Here is a 13021-nt window from a genome sequence, read left to right as displayed (position 1 = left end):
CCCTTGAAGGGGTGTTCAATATTTAGTTTACTGTCAGCACAAGAGTCACCAGGCAGGAGGATACTGTCACAGGGAAAAAAAAAGTGTTTGTTTCAGAAGGTCTCAAACATTCAAAGTGAATGTTTCAAAACTTTTGCTGTGTTGTAGCTACTTCTCTCTCAAAAACTGGAGGCCAGATCCTCACCTGGGGATACTTATCACAGTTCAGCAGCATTAATGGAAGGAGAGCAAAGCCAGTCTGGGGAGTGCTGGTCTTGGAGTCAATCTGTTACAAAGCTGAAGGGGCAGTCAAGAGCCCATTCTGCTTTATCTTAAATGGTATTTGAAGACAAAACTGTGAGGAAAAACTACGTTTTACCCTTGCAGAAGAGGTGACACATATGCACAAAAATAGATTTAAAGGTCACGTATAATTAAAACGATACATAAATTCCTTGGTTTCTTTACGGAAAACAAACAGGAGCGCTGAGGAAATTCCACCATTTTAAAGGCTGTAATTTAGCAGTGACTTAAAAATAAAAATTACATATTTAGATCTCTATTATGCTTAATTGTTTCAAATTTTCTGACTATTGTGTGGATGTCGTGGAACATGAGAATGAAATCAGCTCAATGCTCATGCATAATGTGAGAGAAATTTTTTGTTTGTTATAATTTCTACCCTTTCATATTAATTGTAATCAGCAGAGAATGAAGGATCTCGTTGTCTTGCTAATGATAAATTCAAATATAGCAACAGTATTTTTCATTCTTCTTATTTATTTATTTCACCCTGGATGTACTCAGTGTCAAAGAAAGAACAAGGGCAGCTTGTCAGCGTTCATGCACTGTAGAAAAGGGTGTGTGTAGAGTGTACATAGCTTATTTTTTGAGAGAGATGAAAATATAAAAATGCTTCCCATCACTTTTTGTTACAGATTTAATGCTCTAGAGGCTTATGGAATAAGCAGAAATATATTCTCAAAAATGACAGAAGTGGCTTGACTTAAATATTATTTTACAGGTTTAATCATTCTAAGCATTATATATGAAAAAGAGGTCAGCATGAATGCCTCATAATAAAATACTGTTACAAGTATGCATAAGTATAGGTAACATTTTATTATATAAGCACATGATGAATTTAGACAAGAATCTGGGGAACAGATCACAGAATCACAGAACATTTGGGGTTCGAAGAGACCTCTGGAAATCATGCATAAGACAGAATAAATCTATCAAATTGTTTCTAGAACACCTTTTCCTTTGGGATAGTGCATATCCATTATATTACAAAAAGCAGAATAGTGATGAACAGCACAAAAACGTAACTCTAAACATATGTGCATGGTAATTCTGGCCCTATCGAAGTCTGTAAAGGTCTGGAAACTCATTTTACCTTCTGTTATTCCTGACAGACCCACAGGCTGCAGTATTGCAGATGAACCGTGGTCAAGGACAGGCACATGAAGCCCTCAGGGCTATGTGAGCAGAAGGCGACCAGACTCGCAGTGGAGGAACTTCTTCCAAAATCTCAGGGTAAGTGGGCAGGTCTGATGCTCCCTACTGAGTGCTCACACACTCAGCGACTACAGATGTGAGAAACATTAAATCAGGCATATGCCAACAGATCTGGAGCACTTGGACCGTTTGATTTCAACATCCTAACCTACTCTATTGCATTAATGAATAACACAGAGTTAAAAACACAATGACATGTTTTTCTAACTTAAGTGTTTGAGGTACTTTTACAAACATGCAAATAGTCAAATAATTCCTGCTTATCCATATTCAAGCACTACATTTTCAAGTGGCTTTTCTTCTTCCTCAGTACTAGATCAGAAATAAAAAGATTGCAGTTGTTACAAAGGAGTCAAGGAGAAAGAAGACAGCTGAGAGCATTAAAAGCAGGCACATGTTTTTTTTCATTTTGTTTTTGTTATCCTTCAAACTAAGACATGACCTCACTGTGCTCTTCCCTTCAACAATGATTTTCTATTCATACTGGAAAATCTAGGGTTTCTATGAAACTCAATCAAAATGCTAAAATAATTCTCTAAGCACTATATAAAAACTAAGTTGTATTGCGAGCGCCAAATAAGTTTGAGCATCAGTAAAGTAATGCACTGTCTCTCTCTCTGAGGGACGTTATCATTGCTGAATAGCATGGGTTTTATAGAGATACTATTTATTGCCAGCAAAATGCAAGAAATAACTGGCTGGTGTCAAACTGGGCTACAGACTGGAAGCATTGCATGAGAAATAGAGGAGATACAAAGTCGAAGGAGCACATTATGGAAGTGCTCACTTTCCACAAGGCCCTGCCATTGACTATTATAACAAATTCAGAGCCACACGGTAGCAGTTGTTGCCAGTTCATATCACTTGACATAAGGAACAATAGTCATGACACCAGTTGAGTGTCTCCTCATTTATTTTCAGATGTTTGTAGCTCCGTTATAAACGATTTACTGGCAGAAAAGGTGACAGACTACTGAACAGAGATTTAGTCTTATGTTCTTTGAAAAAGACCTGCTTAGGATGTAGAATCAGAGGTTTTGCTGATTGCCTCCATAGCAGACTACTGAAAGGGTTTTCGCACGAGAGTGTGGATATCCTATAACCAGAGAAGAGCAAATAAGGAGGAGGGGAACCCGATTCTGACAGCTCAAAGAAATGGAACAAAGAACATTTGTCTTCTACACCAACCCACAGAGGAGATTCTGCATAGGGAGTGCTACATCTGCCAGGCAATCAGGTCAAAATATCTAATAACAAGAGAAGCTTTCTGAATCCTTTTTTTTTTTGGGAGGGGTGGGGGGATGTGTGATCTCTGCATTGAATGACTTTCAAATTCAGCTAACACCTACACTCTTCTATTCCTTGTGTAGTCCATCACTGCAAGATTTTGCAAGATTTAACACAATAGTGATTATAAGCAAGAAATAGAGCTACAGAAATATTCTTTTTGAAAGCAGTCAAACATGTAACTCTTCTCAATGAGGAGTAAACAAAACCCTAAGTGAAAATCCTACAGTGTATTTTGTATTACGTCTCGTAACGAGATGTGACCTTCATAGTTCTCCAAGCGAGTGTGTACACAAAGCTGCGTGTATAGTTCTAGAACCAACCTTGTCCTAGAGAAACTGCTGAGCACAGTTTTTATATTGTTATATTAATGCAATTTATTTACTGTGAAATGTTCACATTATTGAATCCTATTTTATACCAGTTGGTCACACTGTGAAAAGCAAACCATCCAGCTTAAATAAATAGACCACCACCACTGTGCTGGTAAGTCAGAAGGCAGGCTATTCTGTATAATGGAAATGCAAATACAAAATGCAATTGTTATTTCATGGATAAATTGAACTTACAGAAAGGTGGTGCAATGTTTTTCCCTTACAGAAAGGTGGTGCAATGTTTTTCCCCTCTTTTGTTCTGTGTAATCATTAGGTCACATACTAATCCATCCTTTGTTTGCCATACACCATACATTTTAGTGCACTGCTGTTATGGAAGAACGGTATTTCAAAAGGGCTTATGAACATTTATTTCCTGATCTACTACCTCGGTGACCAGAGGCTGAGGTATTGAATTATTGAAGGTCTCTAAAAGTTATTTCAAAGACACACCCTCCTTCCTGAAGATTTCTTGAGATAATAGCTGTTTTCCTGTTGGTCTCTCATGTTGGAGAGTATTCTCAGTAGAGCATCCTTTTAGGCAGCTCTCAGACCTCCAAACAATAAGCTGATGACCATACAACTTACTCACTGTGTTCTCTATTTTTGCACTCATTTCAAGGTTCAGGAATGATATTAATTACGAACAAATGTATGACAAGGAAAAATGAACATACGCTGAACTTTGTAATAAACATTTTTTTTTGGTAATTTTTTTTTAGTGTTCTAAAAGGCTGGTGAATATATTGTTAACATTGTGGTTCTGGTTTTTGGTTATTTTTGTGTACACAGCGAAGTATCACCATTGGAGGACTGCAAAGTGTAAACAGCTGCAGGGGTCACTATTGAGGGACAGGAACTGAAGGCTCTGGGCTGGGCAGACTTTTGGACCACAAAGAAATACACAATGAGGTATTGGGTACTGAATGTGTGGGTTTGATGGTTATCCTAGTAATCCTGCTTTAATACTTCTAATATGTAAATTTGCCTTGAAAAAGGAACCTGTGTACAGAACATTCCATGACTTTGAAGCTCTCAGATGCATGGTAGACCCGCTTGAATAAGCAGCTACATTTCTTGGTGCTTATCCAAGGCAATGAAACTGTGAAACTTTTGAGGATCACCTTTCACATTGAATCTGTTTTCTCCAGGAAATAAATTCTCACTTCAGCTTGGCCTGTGCTATATAAGTATACAAATCAAGATGTTTTTTCTGATTGAAAAGGCACACAGAGATTGCTTGAGGCTATTAATACCATTCTTGTGTGGAATAAAGAGAGAGAACCAAGAGAGAGCTCTAAAGTGACAATACACACACAAAGAGTGCCGTTTTTCCAACATGGCACACCTTCAACACCATTTGCTCAGAGAAACAGTGCTTTCTTTATATTTTAGTTACACTTACAAGGATTCCTGCTACGGTGTATAAAAGCAGGATTCAGTACCTGTATTAAGGCTACAATATTGAAAATTAGCTGATGAACTACACTATCTGAAACATCTGGATGAAAACCACAAAATATTTTAATTTCAATTCACAATTAATGCTGAAATGGAAGAGAAATTCCAAACTAGCTTCTAACCTAGGACTTTTATGCTCCTACCCTTAACAGCTTTGAATCAGAATTTACCTTCCAGTCGAGTCAGATTCAGTTCCCCTATAAAAGACAGAAGGCTTCTCATTGATTTAAATGAGGGCTCAATGAGGTGTCAATGGATCATACATTTGAAATTATTATTTTAAAATTTTGTTTCTTCTCTACATTCTGTAAAGGTTATTTCTCCAATATGATAGAAAGAATCAAGGGTCTTACAAGGCACTTCTCTTTTAGTGCATTTTAAATAATCCTTTCCCAGTTGTTGGTAAAAAGATCGTTATCTCCTGGAGATAAGAATAGGAGATAGTCCTGTCATATAGATCATTTTTGCTTGCTTGTCTGAAATTCTTATTACAATGTCAGATCCTCCACAGAGCAAAGAAAATGACAGGAACAGCCTGGACAGCATTCTCTAGTGCTTGCTAAGGTCCTTAGCCTTTAAATATTTCAGGCAGCATCTCTGATTCAGAATGAAAATGGACAAGTGAAAATATGGTCTGAGTTTTTCAGGATGGGAGTTGCGGGAAGAGCCAGAGATGAGATTTATAAGGGTATGGAATAGGTTTCTAGTGGAAAGTTATGGCAAATTAGCCTGAATATAGTACTCAAATATATGGCACGAAGCAATTCCAGAGAGTTATGGCAATAAGCAAAGTAGCCTACAGGTCTTTTTCATCTGGACAGTTTGGGAATGAGCCTGTGATTGCTTTCTCTCACATCCCAGTCTCTAGCTGGTAAGCAAGAAGGGAAAAAAGTCAATATTTGTTTTTAAAAGTGCTCCCATTATTTTGTTCTCTGGCCACTAGGTCATCGAATTCTCTGTGTACTCATTACTGTAAAGCTGAGTTGCCCACTTACCCTATAACGCTCTGGAAACAATTTTGACTGTAGAAAAGAAAAACAACAGCATCTTGGAGGTGGTGGCAGGAAAGCAGGGGGACAAAAACAGAAGGGGAAGACTGAAACTGTTCATCTCATCACTCCCATTGCTGCCATAAGAGCATTCAGCTCAAGAGAATATTTTTCAGGCTGTGTACAATCTGCTGCGTTTTTAAATGTCTCAAGTGATAGGGAGTATTTTCTCACTACTTACTGGAAAGTTAGAGTGTGTCAGTTCAAACTAATAAATAGCTGGTTTGCCGGTGACATTTACAAGTTGCCTGCTCCACTGAGCTCAGTGCGCAAGTTAACAGCTCACATTCTAAAGTCAGTTCCTTAATTATCTTGTCTTCCCCCCAAAGATTTGTCAGGAAGCCTTCTGACGATATCCCAGATAGATGTGCTGTACTAGTGAAGCACGGTTTTGACTTTGACAAGATTTCTGGGTTATTGAAGACGCTTTGCATGGTAGGAGGAAGTTACTCGGCAGTCATTTCAGTGCTTGTTCCTCCCACCCCCGCCAGATTTTTCCTTAAAATGCATTTCCTTGAGGGTTATTCTAGTTTTTCATCATTCATTCAACAGAAAGGAAGAAGAAAAATCTTCCCTCAAACAATGTTCTGTATTATTGAACGCAGTTTGAGGAAAAGATCTTGTATGTAGGACAGGGTAGAATATAAATCAACATGGAAAGGACAAAAGGAAGTTTAACAGAGAGTATGGAATCCAGAATATTTTCATAATGAAATTCTTGCTTCTTAAATAGACCTAAGCTCTTTTCCCTTCTTCAACAATTTTTCCACTGAAAATTTTTTATCAGCAGTCACAAGACAGGGAGAGACCAAAAGATCCTATTGTTGTACCGTTTCATGTATTTTTCTCTCTCCTTTGCGAAACATTACAGAGGATAAATAGATATAAAATTTAGGCTTGTGGAATTATACGTTCTGTATATGCAGAAATTAATTATACTTCCTTCCAAGTAAATTCTTACGATCTCATCAAATTACTATTTTAAAAATCACGATTAAAAAAAAACCTTTTCTCTTTGAGTCTCTCAAATATACAAAATGTAAATTAATTATCAGAAAACCGGCCTTAATGAATGCATTAAATCTGTTCCATGGACGGTTATACAGACACTGAAGATTTCTATTATTCATATCTACCATCACCTACTGTGGCATAACAATGAAATCATCAAGCCATCTTATTTCCTGCAACCTCAGCACAGGAATTAGACAGAAAATTTTTGAACAAAAATATACTGATTGTGTTAAAATATTTTACTCCTGAGCAACTAAAGTAAAAAAAAAAAATCCCACAAAAGCCTCAATATGTTATTTGACAGAATACTTGCTTACTGGAAAAAAAAAAAAGAAATGCAGAAGGGGGCATCTATTTTTGCCCTGGTAAATGTATAGAGCATCCATATAACCAAGCGGAAAAATATGTACTAGCACTAATGAACAATACAACCAAAGTGGCTGAAAATACACTTTCCTAGAAGATTTAATACTTTGCTTTAAAGCTAGGATGGTATTTCAGAGACCTGTCAGTGCTTTCATTAACTTAAATGATGGAAGACTGTACTCATGTAAAATTTGCAGTGTACATTAAACGATCAAGGGTAAGAGGATTCTTAAAGCTAGAATTAAGATTCAAAATGATCCTGTTAAATTGTAAAGATGGTCAAGATTCAATGAGATGACATTCAAAGTGGACAAGTAGCGATGTACTATATAGTATCACAGAGAAGACCTGAACATCAGTTGAGGTTAATTGAAGTATTCTGAGTCCTTTCTAAACACAAGATGATTGGACTAACTCTGCTCTTGAGACCTTTCCAATTATTCTGTGCTTACATACACAGATTAAACCGTACCTCGCAACCTATAACCTAAGGAAAAAGAGTGAATGCAATCATTCTAAGATGAAACCATCAGACATTTCTAAGGGACAATGACACTTGTGATATTGAGAGTATATAACCACACATGTTTTTAATCTATATTCCAGTAAGTATCTAAAGATGCAACTGATGACAGATCTACCCCAAAGACAAAAGATTGCAACATGTTTGTTTTTCTTGGAAGGTACTTAAAATGAGTTTTAAAAACAAATGGCAACAAATGCCAAACAAAATCCTGTAACCCAGTCTTTGCTTAAGACACTGTTCTGTGACAGTTTTTTTACCTCTGAAAGCTGTCACGGCACGTGTACAAAGAAACAAGGAAGGTAAACAGTGTAACTGACATTAATCATACACTATTCTCCACTTCAAATGACCAAAAAATTATCTACATTATTCAGCAGGTTTGACACTTGCCATGATAGTCAAACAAGGCCTATTCTTCTTTCTTTTTCACTATTCAGCCTACAAAATCTCTCTCATTCCTGCGAAGGACAAGACACAAGAATTATTATTGCATCCACCCTTCTACAACGATAAGCTCCACACAATTCTCCCCAGCCATTCTTTCCCACACTTCTGACACACAATACGGGCTGAGAGATTTAGATGCTGAATCCTCTATAATGCTGTTAACCACAGCAAGAAAATAACTCTGCTGACATATTTTAAGGTATTTGTAGTCACAGTTAATAACGTCGGGCAGTCAGAACTAGATTTAAAAAAAATGCTTGAGCTAAGACTACAGGGTTGATTTTTTAAAAAATTATTATTATTTTTCAAAAATGTCTAATTTGTGTATTTAATAGTGGCATTGACTAAAGACGAGAAAGCCTGTACCCTCAGTGGTGGAAATGAAAATGGTATCCATCTTTAGAGGGAAGCAAATTAAAGAACATAATTCCTATGGGCTCTTATAAATGGATAAGCAAAGTGAATTTGGGACCAAAACTTTAAGCACAGATCAGTTTTAGTAGTTGTCATATAAGCAATGAGTGCTAAGGCAGAAGGCATTCAAAGGTTCCAGATAGCATTTAGGTATTTTGATCCTAATGAAAAACTATGGGGCTGATGACCTCACTGGCATTCATTTGGAAATATCCCAAGCTTTTGGTAGATTGTTTTTTAAAAAAAAAACCTCTCCTGGGTGTCTCAGTGGTTTATACAGTGGCTGTTTGGGCTGAGAAACTTCATGGGCCTTTCACTAAATGTGAAATGAGTATTCTTTGCTACTTTGGTTTTGCCCAGCTCTAACTTCAAATGAGTGTCACGCTCTTGGTTTTAAAACTAAAAAATTGGAAAGCACTTCTCAAGAAAAATTCTGAAAAGAGAATGCCAGGGAGTGACTCTGGCTAGAATCACAGATTTTTTGCCTGGAGAAATAAAATAATAGGATGCTACGGGGAAAGGTCAAAGAATGAATGAGTACATTGCAAAGGAGAACTAAAGCATAGGATACATTTGCAGCTGCCATCTGAAATACACTTGCTTTTGTTTTTGTTTTTTTTTTTTTTTTCTCCCCAGGAAAAGGCTATAGTTTAACCATAAATTAAACTGCTATCATTTATATGCTTCTCGAATCAAGAGAGGTCCAATAAATACTTATGCTGTACATACTGATACTTTATGTTGTGTGTGCTATATACAGTTCATTAGCAGGGCACTCCCAGATGCACTAGTATACAAGGTGTTCAGTATATTACCGGAGAGCCTTCTGTGGGTCCTTCCTCGAATTCTGTGTGTTATTTAAATGCCTGATTCCAGTCTCTGGTGCAGCCTGGAGAGTGCTGCTGCTTCCAGCTGCTTCCAGGTTAATGCTGACAGTTCATGGAAGGAGTTTCTGCCCAGTTTGGATGTGGATGAAAATTTTCTACAGACTGTGTGCTGAAAATCCCTTAAAGAAGTAGAATCCCTTAAAGAACTAGAAATGCCTCTCCTGAGAATTTCTTGCCTACATTTATTCTCTTTCCTCCTATTTTATTATTTTTGCTTTTCTGTTGTCTCTCTACAGTCACAGAGCTGGGTGATCTCCCACTCTGAGCAAAGGATGCTACATATTGCACTGTCTCTATTTCTGTGGCTCTCCAGTAACCAAAAAATACACCTGAAGAATGTCATTGAAGCATCTGTCTTTCCTATATGGATCTCTGTAGAGCAGACCTCACCATTATACAAGGATTTCTTCACAGCAATATTTGTGGGCAAAGCACAGTTTAGAAAGCAAAGCAGACATTTTTAAACAAAAATTCCGTAGTATGTCTTGCAGAAAGAAAACCTCCCTCTCTCCAAAAACAGTCTGGGGAGTAAACTACTTCTTGGAAGCTTACCTGTGTTGGTCAAGTTTCTCCTGACAGGAGGTTGTTTCATCTCAAAGTTGTTCTGATAGAAAATACGTCACTTGGCCTTGTTAATGTGTCTGATTAAGTCAGAATCTGCAGAAAAAAAGTGAGTCCAAGAAGAATTGTAAACAATTATTTTCACACCACCTACTGAAAAAAGATCTGCTGTTGAACAAGAGAAAGCCACAGCGCAGGTGGGGTGTCAGAGTTGCTTACAGTTAGAAAAACCCCATAGCCATAAACTTCACAGCACATATACAGCGACAGCCTCTGCACAGGACACGAGGCGTAGAAAATGAGGCTATTTTCTGAATACCAATGACCCACAGCACTGGCAATGAGGCTGCCCATGCTTCACCTGAAGCAATCAGAATTGTTTTTGCTTTAATGCATGTTCATTCACTATGAATTGTTTTCAAAGTCATGTTCTTGAACCCGGTAAATTCTGCCCACCATTTCCACCTCTGTCCTATGAAAGGATGTGGAAAGACATAGTGGCTAAAACTAACTCTGTTCTCAGCTCTGTCCAGCTGCACATGTAGACTTGATTTAACAGATGCTATGTTGGTATTTGGCCCATTGTTTGCATGCTGTTTATCTTCTTCCCCTTGGTCAACTGGAGCTTCAGTGTCTTACATCCAGGTTTCTCCTTGTAGTATATGTTCAGCTGCTTCTACATGGACCATTTGGGACATCAGGCCTTCAGAGAAAAGTGCTGCCTTTTCTTAAGCTACATTCAAATGATGTAAAGTGAAATATTGGCTAATAAATTAAGAGTACAATCGACAGCTTCTTTTTCCTTTATTTTGTATCTTCTCAAATTTTGTGGTTAACACCAACCAGAAATTTAATGCCACCCCACTGAGGAGGAAATATTAGTTAATAATGTGAATTTAAGTATTCAAGCAGAACACCTAAAATAACACTGTAATACCTGAAGAGATATTCTTCATTTCTTAGAATAACTACAGATAATTAAAGTGTTATTTTAAACACACTGAAATACTAATTATTGCTTTAACTGAGATTCCATTTATAGAAAACTACATTTAAAATTTCATCAAGAAAACAAGTGTTAGCGGGATCATTCATATCTGTCTTGTTTGTGGAACAACAGTAAATTCAGTTTATCATTAAGATATTCAAATTAATACAACATGAACCAGCACATTTGCTAGGAGAAAATTTCTTGTCGTTTCTGGAGCTCAAAGCAACCAGAAAGCAAGGGGAAAGAAAACCCTAACCAAACCCAAACCAAAACCAAACCAGCCAACCCAAAAAAGACCTAAAAAAAAACCAAACTATATTACAGGTCAAATTTGAGGCAGTAAATTTTAAGTTTTTTCTCTCTACTCAAGGGAGAAACTCAACACAAATACATAGTAACAACAAAAAACTGACACGGGCTGCCACTTCCTTCCGCATTTACTCAACTAAATTGTCCCCTGTGCTGTGATAAACTTTAAGAGAAAATAGTTTTCTTTTTAACTTTAAGATCTAAAGAAGACCACCTGTAGAATAGGGAACATATGAGACATTTTGCACTTCTCTACATGAGTTTGTACTCAAACATTTTTGCCTTGAACAACAAAGGACTGGATAGAGAGAGTTCATGGAAATAATTACAGAACATTGCAGCTACCCACTCTTGCAGTGCTCGTTTAACCTGTACCCTGCAGGATTCCCATTTACTCAGGACCTCTGAGGAGCTGGATTACTCTAGTCAGAGGGAATTAAAGACACTTAAGAAAAAGAAGAACAGAAAAGCATAAGCTTTACAAGCCAACCTCATCTGTCTGTCAACTAACTCTTGCCCAGATGCTACAGCCCAAATAATTAGTGCAGAACCTCCTTTCATGGAACATAATGGCACGGAAACAGAAAATCTTCCCAACAGTATCACAGGGTCATGATCCCCAGCAATTTAACCCTTACTGAACCAGATTTTATCAGGGGAGTTTTGCTTCCCAAGTCACTTACTTCATCTCAGATGAGCACTCAGGAGATTTGGGGCTGAAGCACACTGCCCTTTGGAAGGTTGTAACCCAAGTTAATTTTTCTCTGTATCATGATTGCAGAGGGCACATCACTGTTCAAGACAATTTCTGCGCAGGTGCTCATGCTAAATTCCTCCCAAAACATCTACTGTTTTCTTCCTCTTGCTCCTAAACTATGATTTATGATTGTATTATATTTATTATTTATAATTCTATGATTCTTTCACTTAAGTTTACTGAAGTGTAAAGAAATAACTCAAGGGAGCCTACATTTCAGAGAAGCAGATAAAGGCTGCAATCAGTAGTACAACTGCCAATTCTCATTACTGCAAATACATTTATTTTCTTAGCTAGTTCTTTAAGACATAGTCAAAATTATCTTCTACTGTAGTGTATAAAAGAAACCTAGCAAACCACCCCAGCCTTTTAGAAATCAGATATGAAAGAAGGAAGTGATGTATATTGACACAAGGAACCAAATTTGTTTGCTTATTCTTTTAAGACTGCAATGATAGGCTTCCAGATTTAGAAATTATTTACTTTCTGAAATAATTTTTAGAGAGTGTATTATGGTCATATTCACAACTGGCCTCAGAGAAGGACATGGACCTGGAGCTTGTTCAGAGTAATTTAATCAATTTTATACAAAAAAGAAACAGCTAACCATTATGGCCCAAGTCAATACTAAAACGATTTCCCAAAACTAATTTCAAAGTCACTTCCAGGAAACAACTGGTAGCTTCAAAACGCTGAGGATCAACTATAAATTTAATTTTCTTTAAAGTCTATAATTGAGCTTTTTTAATAAAAATCATGGTGTACTGACATTTCCTTTAAGTAAAATGTTATGCATTGTATGGCATGTCATTTTGTTCCTGCTAACTCCTCATTTTAAAATGTGAATCAATGTATTTTGTAAGGTTTTTACCACCTCATAGTGGCTAGAAATATCAACGTAACTCATTTGCTTACAAGAAAAATAAACACATGGCATAAATTTAATTTGCCAGCCTACCTACCAGATGGAGAAAAGAACGGGCCAAGCCACTGTTTAATTGTTTAATCACACCAGTCTGTGGTGACTTACTCGTAAATACAAACAAGTCCACTTGCACCTTTGGGAACTCATGTTTTC

General features: G+C 37.1%; 1 long non-coding RNA gene across 13 annotated transcripts in view; it reads left to right on the top strand.

Annotated features, from left to right (window-relative positions):
- Positions 1 to 10675, top strand: part of LOC135580240 (uncharacterized) — a 77914-nt gene extending 67239 nt beyond the window's left edge. For 10 of the 13 annotated variants that reach the window (XR_010474649.1, XR_010474658.1, XR_010474657.1 and 7 more), the window contains 2 exons: positions 1398 to 1518; positions 3954 to 10675. This is a non-coding gene — a long non-coding RNA (uncharacterized LOC135580240). The remainder of the gene's footprint in view (positions 1 to 1397; positions 1519 to 3953) is intronic. The other 3 variants (XR_010474653.1, XR_010474648.1, XR_010474654.1) reach the window with 2 other exon arrangements.
- The last annotated feature ends 2346 nt before the right edge of the window (positions 10676 to 13021 follow it).

This window comes from Columba livia, chromosome 9, assembly GCF_036013475.1.
Source record: "Columba livia isolate bColLiv1 breed racing homer chromosome 9, bColLiv1.pat.W.v2, whole genome shotgun sequence".
Lineage (NCBI taxonomy): Eukaryota > Metazoa > Chordata > Aves > Columbiformes > Columbidae > Columba > Columba livia.
The sequence above is the reverse complement of the archived record's forward strand: the minus strand, read 5'-3'. Positions and strand labels throughout refer to the sequence as shown.